The 17376-nt window shown below is 39.4% G+C and overlaps 1 protein-coding gene across 16 annotated transcripts in view; it reads right to left on the bottom strand.

Moving 5' to 3' along the window:
- The window catches only part of tenm2a (teneurin transmembrane protein 2a), a 181686-nt gene that overhangs the window by 163375 nt on the left and 935 nt on the right, over nucleotides 1-17376 (bottom strand). The window lies entirely within an intron of this gene.

Genomic DNA, 17376 nt, shown 5'->3' with positions numbered 1-17376 from the left:
TATATTTCCCAAGAAGCCCTTCGACATGGTCCAGAAAACGTTCCTTGATTTTATGAGAAGCCAAGCCTAGCAGAAATGTTGTTAGCAGCACGATGCCAAAACACAAACAGACGACACTACATACAAAATAACATGTACAGCCCTGATGCAGAACTTGTGTATAGGCTATTATAAAGCTGTTCCTGTATTGTGATTGTTCAAACCTCAAAATGTACCCACGTTGAACCTTTATGAGATTTGAGTAAGCAATGCAGGGAGTCAGTCATGGCATGTCAGACATGACAGAGAGAAAATAACTTATCCTCCTTCTCAGTGTGGAAGTGGTGAGTTTTTGGTTTCTTTGTCCTTCTCTCCACGCGGTTTTAAACCCTTTCTTGTATTCTGAATACAATAATAACGTACTCGTGAGAAAACATGCACATCACCCTCATATTAATTCACCAGAGACGCCTCGCTACATGCTGCAGGGATGATTTTACAGTCAAGTGTGATCAATGGACATTATCTTGTTATCCTTGCTGCACAACCAGTTTTAGCAAAATATTTGACAGGCGGCACGTGTTTCTTCAATGTCCCCAGTCAATTCAGGTAATTCAGTGCTATTGGGGAATGAGTTTGATTTCTAACACGTTTAAAATGTTTATTTTCCTCTTTTTCCTTTTTCAGCTTGTTTCCTCGCTCTGCTGGGGAAAGCACAGAGACAGCCTTGAATAGTGATGAGTGTGTGCTGCAATGCAACCTCAGCCCAGATGAGCGATTCCTTGCTGACTCTGACTCAAGTTTTGCATTTTGTCAGATATAAAACAAATACTATCCACCCTCAAGGTTGCACATTCATTCGTTTCCCATGATTCCTCAGATTTTTCTTGAAAGTAGTTGTTCTTCACTGTGACTATATTAGGGCTGTGTGACTCATTACCTTATTGCTGCGGTCAGCATGTGGGCTAAATTGAATTGTGTCAAGAGGCTGGCTACCCTCATGGTGCGGCGCGTGGGAGGACAACTGGGAGTTTAATGACAACGGACATGAATCCCGCATCAGGTATAGTTTGTGTACATCTGTATACAGTTGCTCCTCTCTATATTAGAAAGGTATTAGTTGGAGCTGGAGCCTATCCCAGCTGTCTTCGGGCGAGAGGCGGGGTACACCCTGGACTGGTCGCCAGCCAATCACAAGGCACATATAGACAAACAACCATTCACACTCACATTCATACCGATGGTATGCGCATGCGCGGGGAGAACATGCAAACTCCACACAGAAATGGCCGAGGGTGGAATTGAACCCTGGTCTCCTAGCTGTGAGGTCTGCGCGCTAACCACTTGTCTGCCGTGCGGCCTGATATTATGTCTTATTTACCCTTATTATGTCTTTTATTATTGGGTAATACGAGTTTAAATTCCAATTATTTGACTTTCTGGACATATAGCAGTGGGTTTGGACACTAAAATAAAAAAATATATACTGATGCTTTCTGTATTAACTCTCATCCCTGTATGTGAATCCTTTTCATCTGCCCTCCCTAAAAAAATATTTTCTGGATCCCATTTTTCTAGCTTTATATTTCCCTGAAAATACCTCCTCACTCATTACTTAACTGCATTTTAACTGCAGTTTTCATTATTTGCATATATTGTATCTATATAAATCTATATTGTATCTATATTGTATCTTATAAATCCTGAAAATAAAAAAAAACTGTAGATGAGTAACATTTGGATATGACACAAGAACGGAGGTAGAAGTTGCAACAAAGACAACACACTGCATATACTGTAGGCCAAAAAATAACTATTTTCCAAAAAAAGAAGGCAAATATCAGACGGTGCTTTCATTCCCATTGTGTTGCTTCTAGCTGGGGTCGACCTTCTTATCACAAGGGAAGGCATAAAAGTCTTGCATGCTGACCTGCCCACACGCTCACACAAACGCACACGTGAGCTGCCCTATTAAATGCTGCAGAGAAACCAGGCTGCTTTTGTCCTGGTACTGCGAAGAGGAGTTGATGTTAGTGAAGCTGGCAGCCATGGATGACTCGGAGCACTTCGGTCTGCTGACATTATCCAGTCCCTCAAATGTTACACAACACTGCAGCTATGTCTGATGGAGTGTGTATGTGTGTGCATGTTTTATTTTTTCCATGTCTAAACAACGTATTCATTCATAGCTCTGTGGACAGGGAAGGGGAAGCACTCTTGTTCCTGCTCTCTGTGATAGAAGCTGGTAATCTGAGTGGATCTGAATGCTGATCCTCTTTGACTCACAAAATGTGAGAGGTCGCATCAAGCTAGAGCAAAAGGAGATACACAATTTGGATGGGTGTTAAATCAGATTGGAAAAAGGGATCAGCATTTTACCAGCATAGGGAAATATGGAAAAATAATTCCAGTTATCAGTCTGTATATTTGTGTGTGTGTAGGATGGAATGAGCGTGAGCAACATATGCCAGAGGATTACTGACACACACACACATATTTTGCAAAGATACATTTAGGGGTATATTGGGTCAATGACTATTAAAATATTGTGATGGTTGTAGTTGCCAAATCTGAAAGCTGTGGAGATATTCCAAGAATGAGGCTGAAGCCCAGCAAACAGTCCAGATGGGTCAGCAGCACATGAGCCAAAGCCATCTTTAACCTGCTGGATCAGGAAGTCGTACCTCACAGCTTCACGGGCAAAGATCACACACAACCTCACACATATAATCCAATGTTCACAGTATCAACCTGCTTACAAGCACAGAGTATGAGAATCTGATCCATGTGGCTGAAATGTAAGCTACTTCGCTGTTTATGCTCGTAAAATAGGTTTATGGATTACATAACATAAGAATGGTTTGTGTCTTTTTGAGTAAGCTATAATAGAGTGCATTTAATAAGTCTTTTTAGAGACTTGTTTATTTTCATGTGGACTGGAGCATTTGAGATGCCAAGTGGGCCTCCTTTATAATAAGCATATTGATTCTAAAACATTTATGCAACAGTGCCCTGCATAACAGCTTTTAGCGTTTTCTCTGGGGAGATGTTTGGTGCCCATAGATTATCAAGAGTGCTGTAAAAGCATGTACACGAGCATTCATCTCCTTTTCTTTATTTCATAAATTACCTTGTGGCACAGCAATAATAAATCTTACTACTGTGGAACCTCCAATGTCAAAAAGCCCTAAAGCAGGGGTCCCCAATCCCCAAGCCGCAAAAAAAAAAATTCAGAACATACACCTTACAATACAACACCTTATTATACTTCCGCCCATTTCCTATGACCTCACTCGGTCTCACGGGTGAGCCAGAGTATATCCTAGCTGACTTCAGGTGAGAGGTGATGTACACCCTCCACTGGTTGCCAGCCAATCACAGGGCACATATACACATTCACATCTATGGACAGTGCATGCATCTTCGAGTCGAGGGTCAATCAGATCAGCAAGGATGTTGCTGGACCATCAGAGATTTGAAACTAACTAGCTCTGCGTGGTCCAATCAATGTTTCAAAGACACCTGTTGTGACAGCTGTTGTGACCGTAATGGCCACCTTCTCGAGCAATGGGCTCCATGAATTGTCCTCACAATATGATGTGCTGTCTTGATGTTCCGCTTTTTTACATTTATTTCTCCATGGTTCTCTACTTTAATAAACTGACATCAGTCAAGAAAAGCAAAACAATAACCTAGATAGCAGAAAGGATCAGTGAATCTCATTTCACTATATTCAGACTTGTTTTGGTTCCACAGTGAGGGTTATGGTGAGGCTACTAAACTGTTTCAATCCATCCCATATCTTTTTGGTATCTTGGGTGATCTATTTGTGTCCTAAGCTGCTAATAGCTGGGAGAAATCAGGGAAACACAGCAGGGGTGGTGCTCATATAATGGATTAGTCATTTTATTTTCCCCCTCGAAAAAGCTCCACGATTGGGATTTTGTCTTTTCTTTCTTCCTATTTTGCCTTCTTCATGCCTCATCCCTGCTTAGCCACATTACAAAGGATTCTGTGGAAGTGTAGCACCATGAAAACCCGTTCAGTTATTATTTGGAAGCATGTGCTGTTCTGCCGTTACCCGTCAAAGCAATAAAAGAGCATTTGGTGCCATTGGAAAGTGGGTCTCACACCCGGTGAGCTCAATGAAAGAAGCATGAACCCAGTGGGAGAGAGTTCTTTTGAGAGTAAAGAAACTATATTTCACATTATTTCATTCGCATGACTGGCACAGCTGTGATAACAATGCACACTAAACCCAAATTATTAAGCAATTATTACACTTAAAATGTTCAGTGTGCCACACAATTTCCTGACAAATACTCTTAGAAAATGTAATTGTCGCAAATACTGCAGTTCATTTACATACTCACACATGCAAAATGGCTGAGCAAGACCTAGTTTCTAAATCTTATCCCTAATCAAAAGTGCAAATTCTGTCTGTTCGTGTGACGATAACAATTGAAAAAAAAACAAACATAGAAATGGGTCCGGCTGGTCAGTATAATGGTTGGCAGGTAGGCTACACGGTCAGGAAATCGGGAAGACCTGGGTTCGATTCTCCGCAGCCCTAGTAAGGATAAGTGGCATAGAATATGGATGGATTCATTTATTTAAGCAGCTATGTGTTGAACATAAAATTACCGAAAGTTTTTTTTTTTTTTTACAGATAGTAACTTCTAGTCACTAACTTTCACCGTAAATTTGGCGGTCAGCCAAATGTAACAAGCATAAACGTAACAGCTCGATGGAAAAGAGGTAAGACAACTCCAAGCCTTTACAGTACACCATCAAAACAAGTACTTCATATTTAATTTAACTGATATGGGTCAGCACTTGTGATTCTGGAAGCCCTGGGCAAAATAATCCTAACATATACTGTATATACATGTAATGGAAGCAGCAAAGCCAAAAGAGAGGCTACAAAATAACTAATACTACAAATTAATACAAAAACATAGAACAAATACAAAAATGTAACTGGTAATTGTAAGTCAGTGCTTCTGATAGTGTTTAGCCCTGACTGCACACCACTGGAATATACTATAATAAACATAAAGGGAAATATATGTATTAGTTGCTTCATAAATATGTAATTCTCTCAATAAGAGGTTTTCACTATATTCTCATCCATCCACCAGTAACTCTGATTTAATAAACATATTCATAGTCTGCTTCAAACTCCCTTCGGATTTATTTCAGTCATGGGTTATTCGTTAGAGAAAAAAATAAATACAGGCAAACATAAGTGATTTTGTTGGTGCGCCCTCACTTGAAAAATCTATGAAAATCCCTGACACAAAATCCATGAAAATAGCACATGGTGTGTTTGCTGGATTATACAACAGAGACAAAAAAATTGCACTTAACTTATGTTGATCTTAGAGCTGATGTGACTTCATTGTTTTGACAAATGTTCCACGGCATCCAACATGGAGAGCATGTGACTCGGCTGATAGTGTTTTCTAATTCATGCAACATTGTTTGGTCTAATGAGCTCACACAGTAACTGCTGAACCAGATTGTAAGACAGCTTGTAAAGTCAGTGTTTGACCAATTCATCACTGATGTATTTACATTTCACTAACAGCATGTTTGCCAGTGTTTTGTATGTTTGGCATTCAAAGCAGAGTATGCTAATTATCTAGCAACTACTTAAACTGAGCATGTATGTCAATATATTGAGTGAAATGTCCCAGAGGAGAAGTTGCAACACTGGTGCTTGATACATAGAAAGCAAAACAGAAATTATTCAAATCAGAACTGTGTTTTACATCGAACTCAATTGTAGCTGTGAATAACCCTTGAACAACGTGTTAGAAAATCCCACATTCTCGATGTGAGCATCAAACGCATCCTTGAAAAAGAACACTTCAGATTTGTAAGATGTAGATAACTTCACTGCTATAATCAAACACATCCAAGACCTTGCCCACAATCATATTTTTCAATCAACGTTAGATGATAATGGCGAAACGGAGGCAGTGGAGTAGACTAACAGAATCATCCACTGCTGGGATAAACAAACGCACACACTGAGTGTAGTGACGTCAACTTTTTATCTTCAGTGCCACATCGGGACTACAACATCTTGACACAAACAAAAAGCAATCTTAAGGCGGGATGACGCCTAGTCACAACTGGAAGCTGAGGAATTAACTTTAAAGCACGGCTGACCAAAACATATAAAAATCACCCCTATACTGTTGCATGCACAGCCGCCTCAGAGGGCACATTAATGCAAGTGTGTGTGGACATGAACTATGATGGTGGAGTCCTTCAGTGTGAGCTTTTGTTTACTGTTTGTGTGTGTGAAATGAGATTAGAGTGATTCACCGTGATTTGTGGACATTCACCTCTTCTGCAGCTGGTGAGGACAAGATTGAATGAGGTTGCATGATATGACAGCACTTCCACAAAGGATTACTGTAAGTTACAACCTTCCACATGCTTTCTCCCTATCTCTTTGCCACACACCCTCCTATTGGACATGCTAATGACATCAACTAAGCTGGCGTTATAAGAAGAATTAATTCACTGTATACAGCACACCTTTATGAAGGGCCCGAAAGACCATATTTCTGACATAAATGTAGGCAGCATGAATCCTATTCCTTACAACCGGTGCATTCATACCAAACCAGTGAGGCAGAGTACCTCCTGGGGGTGTTCGCCAGCCACTCATGGGGGGCATATAGGAAAACAACCATTCACTCTCACATTCATACCTATGGACAATTTAGAGTGTTCACTTAACTTGCATCTTTGTGGAATGTGGGAGCAACCCAGAGAAAACCCACACAGGCACGAACAGAACATGCAAACTCGCAATGCCCAAACGGAGATTCGAACCTGATCTCTTGACTATGTGGCCCACACGCTAACCACTTGTATACCAAACCTTTTTCCTTTATTCACATGTTCTCATTTGTATTATTAAGCTTGACCAATGGCCAGTTTTACTCTCTATTCTACACAATTTCAAAATTATTAAAACGGACCTATTATGCTCATTTTTTTTACCCTTTGTATTGAGTTGTGGTCTCCTATAGAGCAGCTACACACAATAACACGGCAGAAAACTTTTTAGATTTTGCATAATCTGCACCTATTGCTGCTGTATTTCTTTTGATTTGTGCTTCCTGCCAAAACGGTCAGTTTTAATTTATTCCACCCACGGCCCGCCTCCGGGCATGCCCAAAGTGCTTCCTAACTATGGTCCATATAGAGAAGTCCTGTGCATAGTTACATTAGAACCAAATACAACAAATAAGCACCTTGAATTTTTTTAAATACATAAACAAACAAGACATGATTCACAATTGAATTGAACATATCAATTGAGATAATTGCCCACCCAACGTAGGATCAGAATGAATCTAATTTTATGATCATTTATTATAATTGCAGCAATGCCATAGGTATAATGAATAATTGAAATAGGTTGCTACGGTCTGATAGTTAGATCTACAACTAGATAGATCTACTGTACATCAAACATAGCTGTACCCAACATATGGAACAAGTCCTGTTTTTTACTGTGCTTATTAAGACATTACAGGTTTTTGCACCTAGCTGCACTAATCCTATGGCCTTATGCTCACTGGTAACGCAGCCAAGTGGCCTTACAGAGAGGCTCTCGCCCTCATCCTCAACCCTCCCTCCCTCACCATCATCCCACTCTGTGTGTGTCTTTGACTATGATGAATGGACATAGTGAAAGAAGAGAGGCTGAATGTGAGACACTGGACAACTGAGGTCAGTAAGGATAGAAAAAGCAGAGAACATGAACAAGGAAGGTAGAGAGAAAATGAGAAATGAGGAGGAAGGGCTCACACACAAATACACAAATTGCATACAAAAGCACCTACATGCACTCTGCCCCTGTGTTTACGTCCTTCTTAGGCATGCGGTTCACAGTTGTGTGTGTTTGTGCGTGTGTACAAGGCCGAGGTAGGTTAAACTTGTACTCCTGAAGTGTTCCCAGAAGAGATTAATCATCCTGTGCTGGAACGCAGCATCTTGGTCATAAATCATCACCTGCCCCCCCCTCGCTCTGCTGCTGCCACACGTCGCGGTGAAGTCAGGGTAAAAGGAGTGTCATTGCATAGCCACGATGAACAAACATGCAAATGCTCTGACAGGTATCAGTCAAATTGTGTGAAGGACAAAATAAGTGAATATGTTAAAATTGAAAAAAGGGGGGGTGCAGGTGTTTCTTTGGAGGGCTATATGATGATTTGGTTCCAAACTGTATTGACTAGCATGTTCTGATCAGGGTTTTATACTGCCCATACTGATCCGATAATCCATGAGTGAAATGTATGTGATGCCAATCACATACAGGCGGTGTAAATGCACCCAACTTTGCCTAATTACTTGCTACGCCACCGCTTGTTGCATGCCATGTTTCTGTTCATGAGATGGATATTGGAGTTTAACCCGTTGAATGAGACGGTAGCTTCACTCCGCCTTCGTGTGGGGAATGGGTCCTGACTGTTGTTTGCGCTTATGTGCCGAACAGCAACTTTGCCTGGCATGTTTCGGCTTGGAGAGGATAGTTCAGTGTTTATAATGATTTTGTGCCACAACTGAGCAATCTGCCGAGTAAATACTTCCATGCACGAACGTTCCTTCTCCTCACAATGACAGCATTTAATTCATCTTATATATTTGCGTCGGCTTGTTTTACATTTCATACTCAGAGACACAAAGAAAACACAATTAATATACTGAGTGCAGATGGGAAGAATCTATACCGATATACCGGTACATAAAAAAGATAGGTACTCAGGGACACAAAGAAAACACAATTAATATACTGAGTGCTGATGTGCAAAACCAACATTCTGTTACAGGAGGTGTATATTCAATTGTATATGTGCTGTGTATGTGACTTTATGAAGAATGAATGTGAAAACAAGAAAACAAATGATTTTAATAAGCTAGAACAGTACTGAAAGGTAATTGAGATGTGACAGGTCACATTTGCGTCTTTGCTCTTCCCAAGTGCTCCAAGTAAGTGGTGCTTGTGCAATCTCTACAACCAGGGCCCATCGTTGTCAAAGATGGATGGTGTAGGAAGACAAAAACAGCCTGTAACCCAATGTCTAAATGTGATTTTTTTTCACTGTACTGTATGTCTCTATCATGTAATTTTCTTTTATCCTCTGAAGAAACGAATTCACTTGAATCAATAAAGTACAATTAAGTACAGTTTCACTTGTACTTCTGTATAAGTGGCAAGAATAAAGGTAATCTAAAGGCCATATTGTTTGTAAAAGAAATATGCATATTTAAACAATTGTTTTTTGCTAAATTAAGCATTTCAGGCAAAAAAACAACTAAATGAACTCAAATGCAAATATAAGACTTTCAGAAGATGCATTCAAAGATATGATGTGTAGTACAATATGTCCTACTACACTGGTCACTAGGTGTCAGTCATTTTACTGTAACAGGCATGAGACTTGAGCACCACAACAATAATCTGTACGGGCTACTGTTCACCCATAATCCGGGCCTTTTACAAGATATTTACAAGAACTCCTACTCTGGAAATTCACTTATCACGGTTGGGTGTCACTATATTCATCATTATTTTGTAGATGAGGGAGACATGCTTTCATTTGTCACTATTTAACTTAACCAGCAATCAGGATAGTCTGTAGTTCCAGCTACTATGCCAACATTGAAAGGCAGGTTGACGTCTTGGGACACTCCCTATCCATCGATGAAGCTTTTACAACTTCTGTGCTCAAAAGGAAACAGTATAAAAGGAATGCCGTGCAGGAATAACAATGTCTGTGTTCTCCCTCTGTTATGTTCAAGTACAGGAAATTGATTCTTTAATAAAAATTCAACAGCCAAGTTTCATTACGTTTCTGAGCTTATTCTCTTTCCCTTGTGGAGCGGGAAAATATCCCAGTTTATTAAATTACTTCTCTGAAAAGTCTCTGGGGATACCATCTTAACTCACGTCCTCCTTCACAAGGCCATTTTTGAATGTAACTAGACATATCTGCTAGAAAGGCAGGCAGAAAGAAGGAGTATGGAACTGAGGCGTGGTAGGCACACTAAATGTTCTGAACTCAATGGCTGCCAAAGAGCGTTTGTGGTTATTCCATTAGCTACAGCAAGGAACTGAATGATACCATCAATCAAGGATGACGGAGTTAGTGTCCAATAAATGGTAAATATTATGTAATTCTATCCATGCAGCCATCCATTTTCTATGCCGTTTATCCTCATTAGGGTTGTGGCTGTATGCTGGAGCCTATCCCAACTGACTTTGTGTGAGAGGTGTGGGGTACACCCTGGACTGGTCGCCAGTCAATCGCAGGTCTATGCAGTACTTTGACAATGGAAATGAAGAACATGTATGTTGATGGGTGTGTCGATTACTCAAAAGGGTAGACTTTGATAAACATCTTCCATATTTCAATCAGTTGTCCATGTTTTACCCTATCAATGAATTAAACAAAGAACAGCATGACTTGTGCAGCAAAAACAGAAATGGTCAAGATAATGTTTGGGGCCTTTTATTTTGCAATAAAGAAGCACTGTTTTACAAAAGTCTATGCTAGGTTATGTTCTTCCCATCTCATTTATATTATTGAACAGAATTGAATTTTCTATGTTGACCAAATAACAGCAGAAAATGATAACTCGTCCAGTCCCAGACAAAGCCTTAAAATGGATTCCTATAATATGGCTTGTTTTTCAATGAAGTTAATTTAATGAAAGAAATGCAGACCCACAGCATTTTAATTTTCTGGATGCTATATAGAGATCCCATTAAGTGAAAAGGATGTCTGATCACCATACATAAACATGTGCATATCTAGTTTACATATGCAATGAAATATGATTGACAGTGCTCTTTATTGCTAAGCCATTAACATGAATATCGCACCTACCTGGCATTAATCTGAGCCATTATTCATGAGTTTATGTGCTAGAAAGCATGTAGGTTGGACACGCTAGGCTACTCAACATGGCCTGCAGCGCTAAGCTCACGAAGCCCCACAACGTGTAGGGCATACGAGAAGGTCGAGATAAAATCAGTCAGTCAGCAGTCAGACAGATGTAGTAAATATCATCCTTAATATCATCCAGCTCTGCCATCACTTCCTCTTAAAAAACTTGCAGGATCCAGGAGCGTAGTAATCCAAGATGAAGGCTGCTCTCGGCAACCCTTACTTTTCCTTAAGCATAGCCAATGCTTGGTGTCACCAACTCGCACACACATTGCACTATAAGAAGCGGTGTCTGAGATTCACGATGCTCTTTAAAAATGAAAAAATATACATATTGCAAAGGTCACAAAGACGATGTTCTGCAGAGATTGGAGGATGGCACTCACGACTTTCAGATTTCAATTTAAAATCACAAAAAGCAGTCTGCAATGTTAAATCTGCTGGCAGAAAGAACTGAAGGTTCTGAAGTTTGTCTCTTCAGCTAACATTAGATCGTCCTCAATTGTTTACTCATTATGTTACAATCTCTGAAGCTAATTTGCTAATATAATTTGTCTTGACAGTTATTTTAAGATTCTGCGTTCCTACCAAGCAATATCATGACAGTACCTTACACATTATGTCACTCAATCTTACTTCAAGAAGGTTAATCAGCAATTATCCTAAGTGTTCTTCAAAAACAATCACACACTTCTACTGTGCATATACAAAACACAGACCAAATTAAAATGTCACTCAATTCATGGAGAATAATTACTTAAACTACCTTAAGAGTGTGCATCCCAATGTGAAACCCATCTATTCACTGACAAGAAAGGCACTCGGTAGATTTGGAAAGAATATGGACCAAAAATCCATTATGAAAAATATATGTACATAAGAAGTATTTTACAATTGACAGTGCAAACATTGACAAAAAAAACTTTAGCCGCATGTTAATGCCGATGTGCATTGACATTTTATGTGCTCTTAGAATGTACATTTGAAATCAATGGATTTGATGGAAATATACAAAATATTAACTACCATGCAAGCCACCCAGACAACACAGGTGAAAATCATGTAACTTCGCACTTCTCAGAGGTGTGTTTGCGATACATAATTTTATTTGTAGTGTCCCATAATCTGTTGGACCCTAAACCAGGGGTCGACAACCTTTTCCATAAAACATGCACTTTTGCCTCCTCTTCTTTTCTCAAAAGTGACTAGCGACAAATCTAAAAACTTTTTTTTTCTGGTATTTTGAGACATGAATGTGAAAGCACATATTGTTCTACATATTGTTCTGCGCACAGCCAGCTACAGCACACCGTCTGCCTCTCTTGGAGTGTCCACGTTGGTGATTAGTGTGTCACGAGCTCTGAGCACATATAACTACAATGCTCTTCTCGTTATAAAACATATTGCACTGCTCCTATTAATTACATGGTTTGTACGACTTGGACACATTCTGAATGGTGCGGATGAATATTCAGCTTTTTAGATTTGAAATCAGCACAAAGCCACGCTTCTGCTCCAGGTTCAAGGACAGCTTTACATTTACTTTGGGTATGATTTTTTATTTTTTATTTTTTATGGAAAATTCTTAAAAGCTAAGGGGTTAAAGGGCAAAATGCACAAAACCATTTTTGAAAGTCTATAGCAAAATTCCAACAGTTTAATTTTCCAATTCCAAACCTCAATTTGCAAGTAAACAAAAGCCTAAAATGTATTGAAAAGTAATGATTCTTAATAACTAGGTTTCTATTGACACTGTATAGCTGTGTTTAACAATTTACCACAGAAAAGATCTATGTACTTGTGAAACCACAGAAGCAACGGATATGACAGAACGATACCATCGCATCCACCTTGTGTCCTGACAAACGCTGCACCAATTAAACAATACCTCCCCTTTTCCGCACTCCAAGATAAAGAGCACCTATCCACTCTCCAAAGCTCAGAGTTCCCAGTTAATCAGTTGTGACACAAGGTTATTTCTCCTTCCATTACCACATATCCTGTTGTCTCCCAAATAATAAGATGCTTTGGGGGTAATGTACTGTGCCACACAAGCCTTTACTGTTATTCAAAATTTAGCTGATGAAATAGCAACCACGCCATCAACTCCATTACCAATGAAGCACTGAACACCTGCCTGAGGCTTAAAATGGATCAAAATCAACAACAAAACAATAGAGGCTTGGGGTGTTGGTGATGCATGGTGTTGGAAATAAATCAGCATTTGTCAGTCTTTAATGTAATGCAAAAGTATAAACCCAAAATGGAGCCCAACTTAATGGAGGATTATCTTTTTTGTGTGCTTAACGAAGAAATGGTAATTGCATGGAACATGCTGACATAAAATTATTCTGTAAATTATTCTGTCTTTCTTAGGAATCAGAAACATTCTAAGTAACATACAGTAACTAGAATTGAGGTAATTAAAACTGTGAGACATTTTGGCATCAGTAAACATGGGAGAATGCATTTACAGTGACAATTTCCACAATGGACGCAATTGTGCCTTTTTTAACATCAAATAGAGACATTTGGTTGTAATTTGGCAATAGAACAACGCTGGCCATGTTGCAAACATTCAGCCCACCATGTTGGTTCATTTTCTAACTCTGAGTGGGCTCTGAATTAGTTTGGAAGGACAAAATGTATTAACTGTGCTCTCAGTAGCAACATGGGTCATGCCTGCAGTGTGAAAGCGGCATTAGTGAAATTGGACCCTTGAGGTTTTGTAATGCTCTTTTCCATCTGTTTGACTGTGTGAATGTGAAGTGTACGCAACGCAGGACAAGATATACTGGACTGTAGCACAAGGGTCATACAGGATATTAGTGGCTCCTAACAAAGGCACGCTGTCCCAAGTGTGTATGTTTATTTGATGGACGTATGCATCAAATGCATTACGGTTATTGTGTGAAGCCTTGGTCTCTAATCCCCTAATCTGCTGAACCCTGGAAATCGCTGCAGTCATCTGTTAACCAGGTTAGACCAGGGCTCAACACTTGAACACATGTGCACACATATACACACACAGCAAAACACATTAACACACACACACGGTGGTAGTAATTTAGTCAACAGGGTCAGACTCATTTCGGTCTAATGAAGATTGATGCTCCCCTGTTCAAACCTCACAGGTGTTGTCGGAAAATGTAGAAATACTGTACATAACTCAAATTGAGGACATGAAAGGAAGTAGAGATAACAAGAAAGTCTTAAAGAGTTATTCTTACTTTGGCCAGTAAAGGTGAGAAAAAGAAACAACATGCAAGTAAATTTGCACAATTAACCCCCAAAATATTCGGAACATGTAATTTTCTTAACACAATACATGAATGACTCTTGCCTAAATGTGCTCTGTTATTGGCTGACGACCAATTCTCAATGTGCAGATGGGATAGACTCCAGCTTACCAGTGACCCTGAACAGTCTAAGCAGTGGAAAATTAATGAATGAAAAGAAATTAGCTGAATTTCTTCCACTGTGGTTGTATTTAAAATATATCGCCAGGCTTAAATGTGTTTATTAAATCTTAAAGTGGACAGTTAAGCTCTAAGTTATTCATACACAGGAGAACTGCAGCTAAATGATCTTTTTTATTTGTTGAATGGCCATTGTTATATGTACAAAATTAATCATATCATTTCCATTATGTCAAATGTTCTAAAGGCTAATTACAATGTTTTAAATCAGGGGGGTTCATAGTGTACAGTTGGGGCCAAATAAAGCTAGCTATATAAATACACTTAAAACATGTATGTACTGTATATATGAATATGTAAGTTGTTCAGTTGTCATTGACTAAGATGTACATTTGTTTGATGATCCGAAACATTTAACTATGATAAACGTGCAAAAAAGCTAAGAAAAAAAATCAGGACGCTTTTTCACGCCACTATAGTTTTGTTCAATAAGGGCAAATGGTTATATCTTAGCAGCTTTAGTGAATATTTCCCATATTCAATGGACTGAGTGTTTTTTGAACTGGGTCATGATGGTATGTCACTTCTAGAAAGCATGTCTCTAGAAAGAGGTTTGGGAAATAATAATCTGCATGGTGACTGCAGACAGTTAATCTTATGACACAGTTGGAAAGGTCCAGCAAGGACACTGACACTCTGACAATCTCTGAATGCCACAACACTTGTATCGGCTTTAGACGTCTATGGGCTGTTTGTTTACATATACACTATAAGTCTGTGTGTGCCTTTGTGTGTGTATCTGTGTTGATGTGGGTGGCTTGATGGATTTGTGCCAAATAGGACACCCTGAGGGTTTGTCTGGGGATTGTGGTTGACGTGGCCTGCTGCTGTCCTGAGTGAGCTCCTGTTAGTCCTCGCACATATGCAAAACACACACACACACCTACACACAGAAATCTTAATGATGCTTGACTTTGAAGTGCTTGTCTTCGTGAGTATATTTGTCTCAGAAGTCAAACATCATTCCATATATATTTAGCTTTAGTAGTTTTAAGCATTCTGTGATCGCATGGGTTTTGTTTGCCTTTTGAATTGTAAAACTTTGTCAAAAGCTCCAGACAGACGGATAGAAAGACTGATAACAGAGGGTGACAGATCACACAGACACATGTCGAGTGTAAAAGGTGGAGGAGGAGAAGAAGTTACAGACAGAAACTGTATGGGTTAAATACAAGTGTGATCTCAGCAAGGTGCCTCATAATCTCTGGGCTGTCATGTCATAAATTGACGATGACTGCTGGACTATTGAGCCTTTCCCCTACACACTCTCTCATAATTGCTTTTTTCCTTATTTCCTAACTATTCGGATACAACCTTAACCTTCAAACACATTAGACCTTCAACCAAGCATGCTAAATCAATCTTCATTCCTGACTGAACATCTTCTTTCAGTGACGTTGTCTTTACCGAGGACCGGGGGGGCGGGGGCCGGGGGGGGTCTATTGGAGCTGGGCTGTATAGCTTTTATGCTCTCAGGCTAGATTTACAGTGCAGCACTTGACTGCCCAAATGTGATTTAATGCTTATATCTGATTTTTCTTGCACTGCTTATTGATGTGTACTTTCAAGTGTATCCATATATTTACTGAACCACAGAAACTAAACATGCGTGTAAAAACACAGGTGAGAAATTAGATGTCGTAGAGAGATGGAAGTGACACAGGAAGCAATTTAGTAAACAAACTTAAAAATTATTGATCTGCTACCTCTCACTCACCGACAGGGTATATCCAATGATCTAAGTCTATTTTGGATATGAGTAAATCCGATACTGTGTGTGTTCTTCTGCTTACAATGCAATTATGCATAGTTGAATACACCCAGAGGAGAAAAAAATCAAAATTAAGCCAGCAATTCATTTTCTGTACCGTTTGTCCTCATCAGAATTGCTGGTGACCAAATTTAGTTTTATTTTTTCCAAAATTCTGGTTCTTGTTGTTGTTTTTTTTTTAATTCTGTCAGCAGGCATGGGCATAAGTGATAGTTTGGATTTTTTGGCACGATGCCATGTAGTGCATCAACAGTGACCCAGTTTTGGTCGGATCTCAGTGAAAAAAATTGCTTGCTGTTACTTTCTTCTTGTTCGTATCAATGTGCGCTATTGCCTGTCCATTGTTGTGTGTGTGATGGACATGGCTGCAATGCTCACATCTTCATCCGCTGTGGAACACACACGTAAAAAATCCAAACAGAGAAGGTACGGAGAGAAAGTAACACCAGGGAATTTTTTTTTTCCAGGAGGCATTTTTGTGATGCCAACGTATTACTCTTTTGAAACCATATTGCTTTGAGAAGGCAAACTCTCTACTTATGAAGATACTCGCACACCAGTCCCATACTCGCATACCCCAACCACACACATTTAGCCATAGCAGTTTTTGTTTGTTTCTATCAGCTTTTTCCTGATTACAGAGTCGCCACAGCTGATCTTTTTTGATCCGCATACTGATTTTTGGCTTGAGCCATTTAAATATGGATTTAAAATATGGGCATCTTATCGCCTCAATTACTCTTTGTTTTTGTTTTTTTTTTTACATTTGCAGACGGTCCGGGAGTCTAAAACCTGCAAAAAGCAGGGTCTACTCTATACCTTTATTGCCTTGCATGACCTGGACCATGAACAGTGTTCCAAGTTGTATACCTTTGTTTGTCTGCAATAGGAAGTAAATGGTATGTTTTGATGGACTAAAAGGCGAAATGGAGATACTCAATACATGACTATAGTAAGCATGGCTTTTTGAAACAGCTTTCCTTCTGGTTGTTTGGCCATACATCGAACACCGGAAACCTTGCTATGTTAAAACATCACAACTGTCAAAAACACAGCAAACATAATGACATTTTGCACTAATAACATGTTTGCTAAGACCTGACCACAAGGCACCTCCATACGTACGCTTGACATTATGTAAGAATCTGTGGACTGTTTAAGAATAGAT

The sequence above is a fragment of the Doryrhamphus excisus genome, chromosome 23 (assembly GCF_030265055.1).
Source record: "Doryrhamphus excisus isolate RoL2022-K1 chromosome 23, RoL_Dexc_1.0, whole genome shotgun sequence".
NCBI classification, from domain to species: Eukaryota; Metazoa; Chordata; class Actinopteri; order Syngnathiformes; family Syngnathidae; genus Doryrhamphus; species Doryrhamphus excisus.
The sequence above is the reverse complement of the archived record's forward strand: the minus strand, read 5'-3'. Positions and strand labels throughout refer to the sequence as shown.